The sequence below is a fragment of the Caretta caretta genome, chromosome 9 (genome assembly GCF_965140235.1).
Source record: "Caretta caretta isolate rCarCar2 chromosome 9, rCarCar1.hap1, whole genome shotgun sequence".
NCBI lineage: Eukaryota > Metazoa > Chordata > Testudines > Cheloniidae > Caretta > Caretta caretta.
In genome coordinates this window covers 65,884,161-65,892,676 of record NC_134214.1, presented here as the reverse complement: position 1 = coordinate 65,892,676, position 8,516 = coordinate 65,884,161, and the positions used below count along the sequence as shown (strand labels likewise).

At 45.8% G+C, this 8,516-nt stretch overlaps 1 long non-coding RNA gene across 2 annotated transcripts in view; it reads left to right on the top strand.

The window, feature by feature from the left end:
- The first annotated feature begins 380 nt into the window (after positions 1-380).
- LOC142073215 (uncharacterized) overlaps positions 381-8,516 on the top strand; it is a 184,042-nt gene continuing 175,906 nt past the window's right edge. For both annotated transcript variants that reach the window (XR_012669965.1, XR_012669964.1), the window contains exon 1: positions 381-478. This is a non-coding gene — a long non-coding RNA (uncharacterized LOC142073215). The remainder of the gene's footprint in view (positions 479-8,516) is intronic.

The following is an 8,516-nucleotide window of genomic DNA, read 5'->3' as shown; positions in this document are numbered from 1 at the left end:
AATACTATATATCTGTTCCACATGCTGCCTTTCAAATACTTCTTATAATACTGCATCTGCCTTCCTTGTAATCTCTCTGAGATACTCATAATGCCTCCTTTCCTTGTCACACCTCTCATATACTCCTTATAATACAACCTGGAACATTTCTGTGCTCACCTACCCATAAAGATTGCCAGTGCTCTGAATGACAAAAATGATCTAAAGAAATTGGATGTAGTGAAAAATAAAGGTTATATCTCACTGTACTTGAGAAGGATCAATGTGGCTATCAGGCTTACTAGCCAAGAAAAGACTGCAGCTGCAGCATCATTTGCAGTTCCAATTTGCCTGGCAAATATCATGAAATTTCATAGTTCTGGCCATTGTGTTGCAGGAAACCTGCTCTGGCAGCATACAAGAAAAGAGAGACAGTGATATAATGCACCAGAAGGATTTTCCTGTCTATCAGGCAAGAGAGTTGATTCCCCACTAGATGGTAAGTTGTATATCTTCAATTCATACTACTGCAATGGGTCTCTACAGCTTAAGTTTGCAAATTCTCTGCAACTGCCCTGAAAGCAATGGGCCTGTGCAGGATTTAAATCAGCACAGAATGTGACCCAAACACTTCGGCAAGTTATTAGACTAACCCAGTTTTTGAAATATGAGGCCAGACTCACTAGTGCTGGCACAGGGAAGTGTGAGTTATATCTCTCTCCCACTGCCAGATCTCTATACCCAGGAAAAGATTCTTTACCCCGGGCGGGGGGGAGGGGGGAAGGGGGAGAGGGGCATGTTATGTTGCCACTGTAACCAGTAGTTAAAGGGGAATGAAACAGAGGGGGAGCTCTCAGGGCATCAGCTGAGGAGGAAAGGGAGCTGTAAGGGAGCACTGCTTACCCAAGCCAGAAAGAGGTGGGGAAATTGCTCTCTGCTTTTAGCTTCCCCTTAATTTAACTCAGGATTTCTGCCTGAAGTTTTAGTTTATGCCATGATCCCGTGGAATGGGACAGTACCTAGTTACTGGGGTGATAAGTGCTGTATAAATACTAGACTGACATACAGATGCTGGAGGAGTTCGGCTGGCAGAAACTGCAGAGGGATACCTTCAGTCAGATCATCTTCCAGCCACTCTGGCCATGCCCCTTTCCTACCCAGTGCCTCCCATTTTTAGGCTATTCTTGTTGCTTACTGCTCCTGGAGCAAGGGGAAGATGTTTTAACCATTTTCCACCCTCATAACCCTCTCCCCCAGTAACCTTTCCACTGTTGGGGACCCAGGTGGAATCTAGCCCACATACTTCTTGATTCTACTGAACAAAAACTTTGGGGAAAACTGGTACTTCCTAGACATGAATGCTCCATGGGAGGAGCATCCCCTTCTTCCTTCCATGGTATCGCTGCCAGCCAATCTGCTGTTCTTTTCTTTTCAGCTCATTCCTGAAGAGTCTCGGGGCCCAAATATTGCTGCTTACTGGGAATGGGCAAACTGTTTTGTAGAAAACAAGGTCACCTTTGGAAGGTTTGCCCAAAACCTCAGTTGAATCCAAAACACTTTTTTGGGGGGGTCTGCAACGTTATGATAGGTTCCCAGAAAGCAACTGTTCATGTACATTACTCATATACCCTGTGTCATTTTGCTGTTACCTCTGCTCAGCACTACGATGTCCATCATCGGTTGTTTTAAAAGTGATGTCTTCAACCCTGACTCCCCATTGTCTGCCAGGCTTGTCTTTATTTCCTCTTGATCCAGCACTGTTTCATGCTCTCCACATTCATTATGTAGAGTCTGCACCCCGTCCATTCCCCACCCTCCCTCAATACCTTTTGCAGCACCTGAGTAGAATGTACAATATAGGAGTTACCGTCTCTGATCCTGATTATCCATTCACACTGATGCAGCACCATTGAGACAGATTGGGTTTCATTTACATCACTGTAACCCCAGAGTATCTACACTGGTATCTGTGGAGTTATTCAGTATTTACATTGGTGTAACTGAAATCAGAATCTGTCCCATTGACTTCAAAGGGTTTGTTCTGAATTTATAACAGTATGAGAGGAGAATCAGGTGCTCTGATTTCTTCAAGCTTTGAAATTTTCATCCCTCTAGGTGGGTTCTTACTTCACTCCTAGTCAAATCACTAGCTGCTTCCTTCCTTCCTCTGATTTTGCATAACCCACTGAGAAAGGGAATTTCTCCTCCAACCCAACCCTTTTATTCTCTGCCCGGTTAGTGTCAGACTGCCTATTCATTGTAGACCTCTCTCAGGCTTGAAGTATAAATCAGTTAGTGATGTGGCTTCATATTGGTTTCTGGGTTTGGTTTTTTGTAAATATTTGTACCTATGTCTTGGTGTTGAGTCACATGAAGAGGAAACCCAGGAAATGCTGATTATGGTAGTGTCATGTAATCTACTGTGGCGTGTGCACTATGGCAGTTCTGCAGTAACCATTTTACCAAGACTTTGCAACTACCTCTGTCAAAGCATTTGACATTCGCTGATATTAAGTCAAATCTAGTTCTAGATTTTGGAGTCTGATATAATGATTAGGAATATTTCTGTATTGAATCTTTACTCTCAATAAGGCCTGGATTTCTATTTATTTTTTTTCCTCTTGTCTAATTTCATGACATTTTCAGGGAAGTTAATCTGAACATAACACTTGCTGAAGAGTACTTGCAGTAAAGGAAGGAGTTTGAGGTGAAACAAGATTTTTGAGCATATCTATCACATTATGAAGTACAGTAAGAATAGGCTGGGGTTTTTTTTCTGAAAGCTCCTGTAAAAAAAATTGATGCTTGATTGATTTCTGGAGCACCTCCAGGATTTCTTCTGCAGTGGTGTTGTGATGCACCAAATCTGTAAGATATGCAGACAGAAAATTCCAGCAGAAACAGCAAGGTTATGCATACTCTTTCTTTAAATCTGTATCAGGAAACCAGGCAAGGAGGAGCTGGAGAAAGTAGTAGACAGAAGCTCTACAGTGAGCTAAAGAGAGAGGGGGAGAGTGACAAGTATAGCTTTAGGGGTAATACTGTTTTCCTTATTCTAGTAAAGTTCTTTGCTCGGTGACAACTACTCTAGCCTCTGGTTACCAGCTGGCAGACATAATTACATCCTCTAAATCAGCCATGACCACTAAATAGTTGACAGCTGTCATGGGTTTAGGTGTATTTGTTAAAGCTGCTTATATTGATACCAAGAAAAGTTACATCATTTTTATGATTTTTACCCTTGCTAAAAATGGCATCTCTCATTGTTCTCAGCTGGACTGAAGCCAGGCTGTCCTCACTAAGATGCCACCATTTGAACATGGAAGTGAGGCTGCGGGAGTAACGATGGCCACCGACTCCATCTCCCTTTGTTTCCAATGAGTTTAAAACCAAGGTGCCCTCAGAGAAGATAGGTGCCTGCTATTCACCATTTGTGGCCAAGGCAGGAGACCATATGGAAACACAGGAATGTGAGGATTACTTTGGGGGCAAGAAGGAAAAGTGCAGCGGGAGACAAGACTGCGGGGACAGAGGAAACTGGGGGATGAGGGGCTAAAAGGAAGACTGTCAGGATTTTGAGGGATGTCTTTTAATTAACTAAACTTGCTATTATTTATATTACAGTTGTGCCTAGAGACATAGGAGCTGGAACGAAGGGTGCTGGGGGTGTTGCCGCACCCTCGGGCATGAAGTGGTTACCATCATATACAGGGTTTACAGTTTGGTTCAGTGGTTCTCAGCAACCCCACTATACAAATTGTTCCAGCACCACTGCCTAGAGACCCCAACTGAGATCAGGGTCCTACTGTGCTAGGATCTGTACGTACACAGAGTGTGAAAGAGGCCCTGCCATGAAGAGTACAAGACAGATGACCAGTGCCTGCTGATAGTGGTGGGCAGAGTGAAGGTAGTGGCTTCAGAAGATGATGCTGAGAATGCTCAGTCCATGTGTGCCCTCCCTTCCCTCATGCATCACGTCTGGCTTACAACCTGATTTGACAAGACACACAACGGGTGGGGGGAAAGCAGCACTATTAACCTCATTTTATAGATGGGGAAGTGAGGCAAATTAAGTTTATGAGATTTCTCCAAGTCACAGGGACTCTGTAGCATCGCTGGGATTGAACCCAGATCTCCTGACTAATCTGCTTTAATCACAAGACCATCCTTTGCTTCAGTGAAATGTCAGTGCTGGCCCATATCACTTTAATCAGGCTCTCTGAACCTGTTCCTTTCCTGGTCATTTCCTCCCTGCTGGTATTTGGAAAACTACCCTGAAGCCATCCAGAACTGACTTTCGTGAGCCAGAAATACCTCCCAAAACCTCTCGTGGCGGCTCGCAGACCCAAACAGTTTTTCTTCCTTTGCCCTTCGTGGGCATTCTGCAATCCCAGTAGTTTTACAGCTCTTTGCAATAGTACTTTGAGCTCTTAACTTTTTTCTACTGCAGATCAGAGGGCCACTCATCCTTGTTAGGCAGAGGTGGAATGAATGACTGCAATATGCTTTCTCCTTTCCCTCCTCCAATTCTTTAGGGAATGGTCCTATCATCCCAGAGTTGCAATTAAATTGGACTGAGAGCTAGGTGTAATTCGTAGCAAACTACAGGACACAGTTTTAGGAACAGCTGATGCCAAACAAGAGAGTCTTAAAAGTAATCTGAAGTGCACTAGAGTCCATTTATATTTCCATGCCTTTTTTTCTCTTCCCCCTTGGGTCGCTGCAGAATATCTTGGAGGCCATTCTGTGAAACTATTACCTAATCTTCTACTTTAGGTCATTTTCAACAGATGCATGTCCAATAACTCTTGGGTGACCATATTCATTAAACAAAAAGCCAAGGACACTTTTTATTAGCGTTATAGTGATGCAGATCAGAAGAGATGGGTCAGGAAAGAAGTCATACAAACTGAACAAGCCCCGCAGAGTTTCCAAACAATTTATTTGTCTGAAATCATAGTATGATCATTGAGCTGTGTCATGGGGTGTATATAGCCCATGCTGGTCTGGCAACCAAGGGGTTAATGCGGGAACTGCTCACCAGCACTGATTGGCAGGCTCACAGCGGCTGGGAAAATAAAAGAGCTGAGAAGCAAGGGGGTTGCCAAGAAATAAGCAGGCTGGAGAAGGAAAGTCCTGCCCACTAGCTGGTGAGAAGCTGCCCAGAGAAAAAAAACCCTAGAGATGGGATGACTGGATCAACAGGCTGGAGAAGCCTACAGACCCAAGGGAGAGAAGAACAAGCTCAGGGCACAGCAGAAGGAATTGTTGAGGCTTAATTCCACCAGCCTAGTTTCAAGGCCCCGAACTGGAACCCAGTGGCATGGGTGGGCTGGGGTTCTCTTACCAATTCTTCAATCAGGTGGTAAGAACCAAAAGAGGTGTTCAGACCCCCTGAGAACCAGGATCAGATAACCCTGTCAAGTATAAAGGGAAACCCATGCATGCAGTGGGACTGAAACTAACACCCTGCGAAGCCCAGAATGAGACTGTCATAGAGACTCAGGCAAGAGGGGGTCGACTGACTGCCCCACCAGACTAAGTGAGCTCTGTGCAATGCTCCATCTGACCACAGAGTGGGGTAGACAAATTTTTTGGCCTGAGGTCCACATCATAGAATCATAGAATCATAGAATATAAGGGTTGGAAGGGACCCCAGAAGGTCATCTAGTCCAACCCTCTGCTCGAAGCAGGACCAAATCCCAGTTAAATCATCCCAGCCAGGGCTTTGTCAAGCCTGACCTTAAAAACCTCTAAGGAAGGAGATTCTACCACCTCCCTAGGTAACGCATTCCAGTGTTTCACCACCACCTTAGTGAAAAAGTTTTTCCTAATATCCAATCTAAACCTCCCCCACTGCAACTTGAGACCATTACTCCTCGTTCTGTCATCTGCTACCATTGAGAACAGTCTAGAGCCATCCTCTTTGGAACCCCCTTTCAGGTAGTTGAAAGCAGCTATCAAATCCCCCCTCATTCTTCTCTTCTGCAGGCTAAACAATCCCAGCTCCCTCAGCCTCTCCTCATAACTCATGTGTTCCAGACCCCTAATCATTTTTGTTGCCCTTCTCTGGACTCTCTCTAATTTATCCACATCCTTCTTGAAGTGTAGGGCCCAAAACTGGACACAGTACTCCAGATGAGGCCTCACCAATGTCGAATAGAGGGGAACGATCACGTCCCTCGATCTGCTCGCTATGCCCCTACTTATACATCCCAAAATGCCATTGGCCTTCTTGGCAACAAGGGCACACTGCTGACTCATATCCAGCTTCTCGTCCACTGTCACCCCTAGGTCCTTTTCCGCAGAACTGCTGCCTAGCCATTCGGTCCCTAGTCTGTAGCTGTGCATTGGGTTCTTCCGTCCTAAGTGCAGGACCCTGCACTTATCCTTATTGAACCTCATCAGATTTCTTTTGGCCCAATCCTCCAATTTGTCTAGGTCCTTCTGTATCCTATCCCTCCCCTCCAGCGTATCTACCACTCCTCCCAGTTTAGTATCATCCGCAAATTTGCTGAGAGTGCAATCCACACCATCCTCCAGATCATTTCTGAAGATATTGAACAAAACCGGCCCCAGGACCGACCCTTGGGGCACTCCACTTGATACCAGCTGCCAACTAGACATGGAACCATTGATAACTACCCGTTGAGCCCGACAATCTAGCCAGCTTTCTACCCACCTTATTGTGCATTCTTCCAGCCCATACTTCCTTAACTTGCTGACAAGAATACTGTGGGTTGCAAAACTGTATGGAGGGCCAGGTAGGTAAGGCTGTGCCTCCCCAAACAGCCTGGCCCCTGCCCTAATAATCCCCAACCCATCCAACCCCCCCTGCTCCTTGTCCCCTGACCACCCCCTCCTGGGACCCCACCCCCTATCCAATCCCCCCCTGTCCCCTGACTGCCCCGACCCCTATCCACACCCCCACCCCCTTACAGTCCCCCCCCCCCACAGGACTCCCATGCGTATCCAATCCCCCTGACGGTCCCGCCCCCCCAGAATCTCCGCTCCATGCAACCGCCCCTTGCTCCGTGTCCCCTGACTTCCTCCCAGGACCCCCGCGCTCCCCGCCCTCTTACCATGCTGCCCAGAGCAGCAGGAACTCGCAGCCCCACTGCCCAGTTGGAGCCAGCCACGCTGCCGCGCTGCCCAGCAGGAGCAGTGGGCCAGAGCGCTGGTGGCGCAGCGAGCTGAGGCTGTGCAGGAGGGGGGACAGCAGGGGAGGGGCCGGGGGCTAGTCTTCCCAGCCAGGAGCTCAAGGACTGGGCAAGAGGGTCCCGGGGCCGTAGTTTGTGGCCTGCGGGCTGTAGTTTGTGCACCTCTGCTATGGAAGGTGCCGTGCCTTCACACACGCATTTGCAGTGCACAGGCTGCAAAACATAAATCATATGACCCATTACTTTCCCTGGTTCAGATTACGTAAAGGTAGCTCTGTTGAACATAGCAAGCAATGCAAACAAATTCTGAGTTTCCCACTGGATGATAAAATAATATACAAGCTGGCAAAAAACAAGGGAGACTGAAAATATACAGTTCCCTCCTTCTTTTTGTTAACTACCATATATAGTTTCCCTCCTTCCTTTTGCAATGAATCACACCAGGCTGTTGTAATGTCTTGGACAATGCTTCCCTGTGTTCTTTAGCCCAGGACTTTGGAACAAATGAAGTAAAGACAATCCAGATTTTAAGCAAGAATCATTGTGTGCCAGAGCAAGACACTTTAGGAGTCGTGTAGTATATTGCATGCAACAGAGAAGCTGAATGTACTCAGCAAAGCTACTAGTTGTTAGATAGCCTCAAAAGAGTTACCTTGTGGATCTCCATAATTGTTACCTCTTAGGTGAGTTCCCTATCAAATTGGCTCAGTTTGAAAGTCAAATAGATTATTTTTGTAACTGGAATCCCTGCAATTTCAACCTGGGTTCTGAAGTTCAATCTGGGTTCTACTGTGTCTCACATGGTCACCAATTATCAAGATTCTAGAATCTGAATGTAGCCAACAATTTTACCAATGATGCATAAGAATGGAGAGGATCCAACTCACTCTCCCATAGCTATATTGATTCTGTTGTGCTATCAGCAGTAGACACTGGGCTTTGTTAGTAAAATAAGAAACTGAGACATTTTAAAGCCACCTTTGCACCTCCACATCATGAGTTCTGCTTTGTGCTCGTCAGCCACAGTCATGGATCTGGGCCTGTGTCTTTAAGAAGCTTCCAACATAATTCATATTATTAAATTATCAGTATTTATACAGTATGTACACTGACAGTTACACAGCCATATGGGAGAAATTGTACAAGACTTCCATTCATGCCATTCCCGCTGATTTCAATAAGAGAGCCACACATTGAGAGCTTGCAGAATGGAGCTCTACATACAGGGTCAGATCTTCAGCTGATGTAAATTAGCAGAACTACACTGAAGTGACTGACCATTAAAGTAACTGGAGCTATGCCGATTTATACCAGCTGAGGACCTGATCCATAATTATAAAATGTTGTCTTACAGTGAAGGTTTTCTCAGTGAAAATA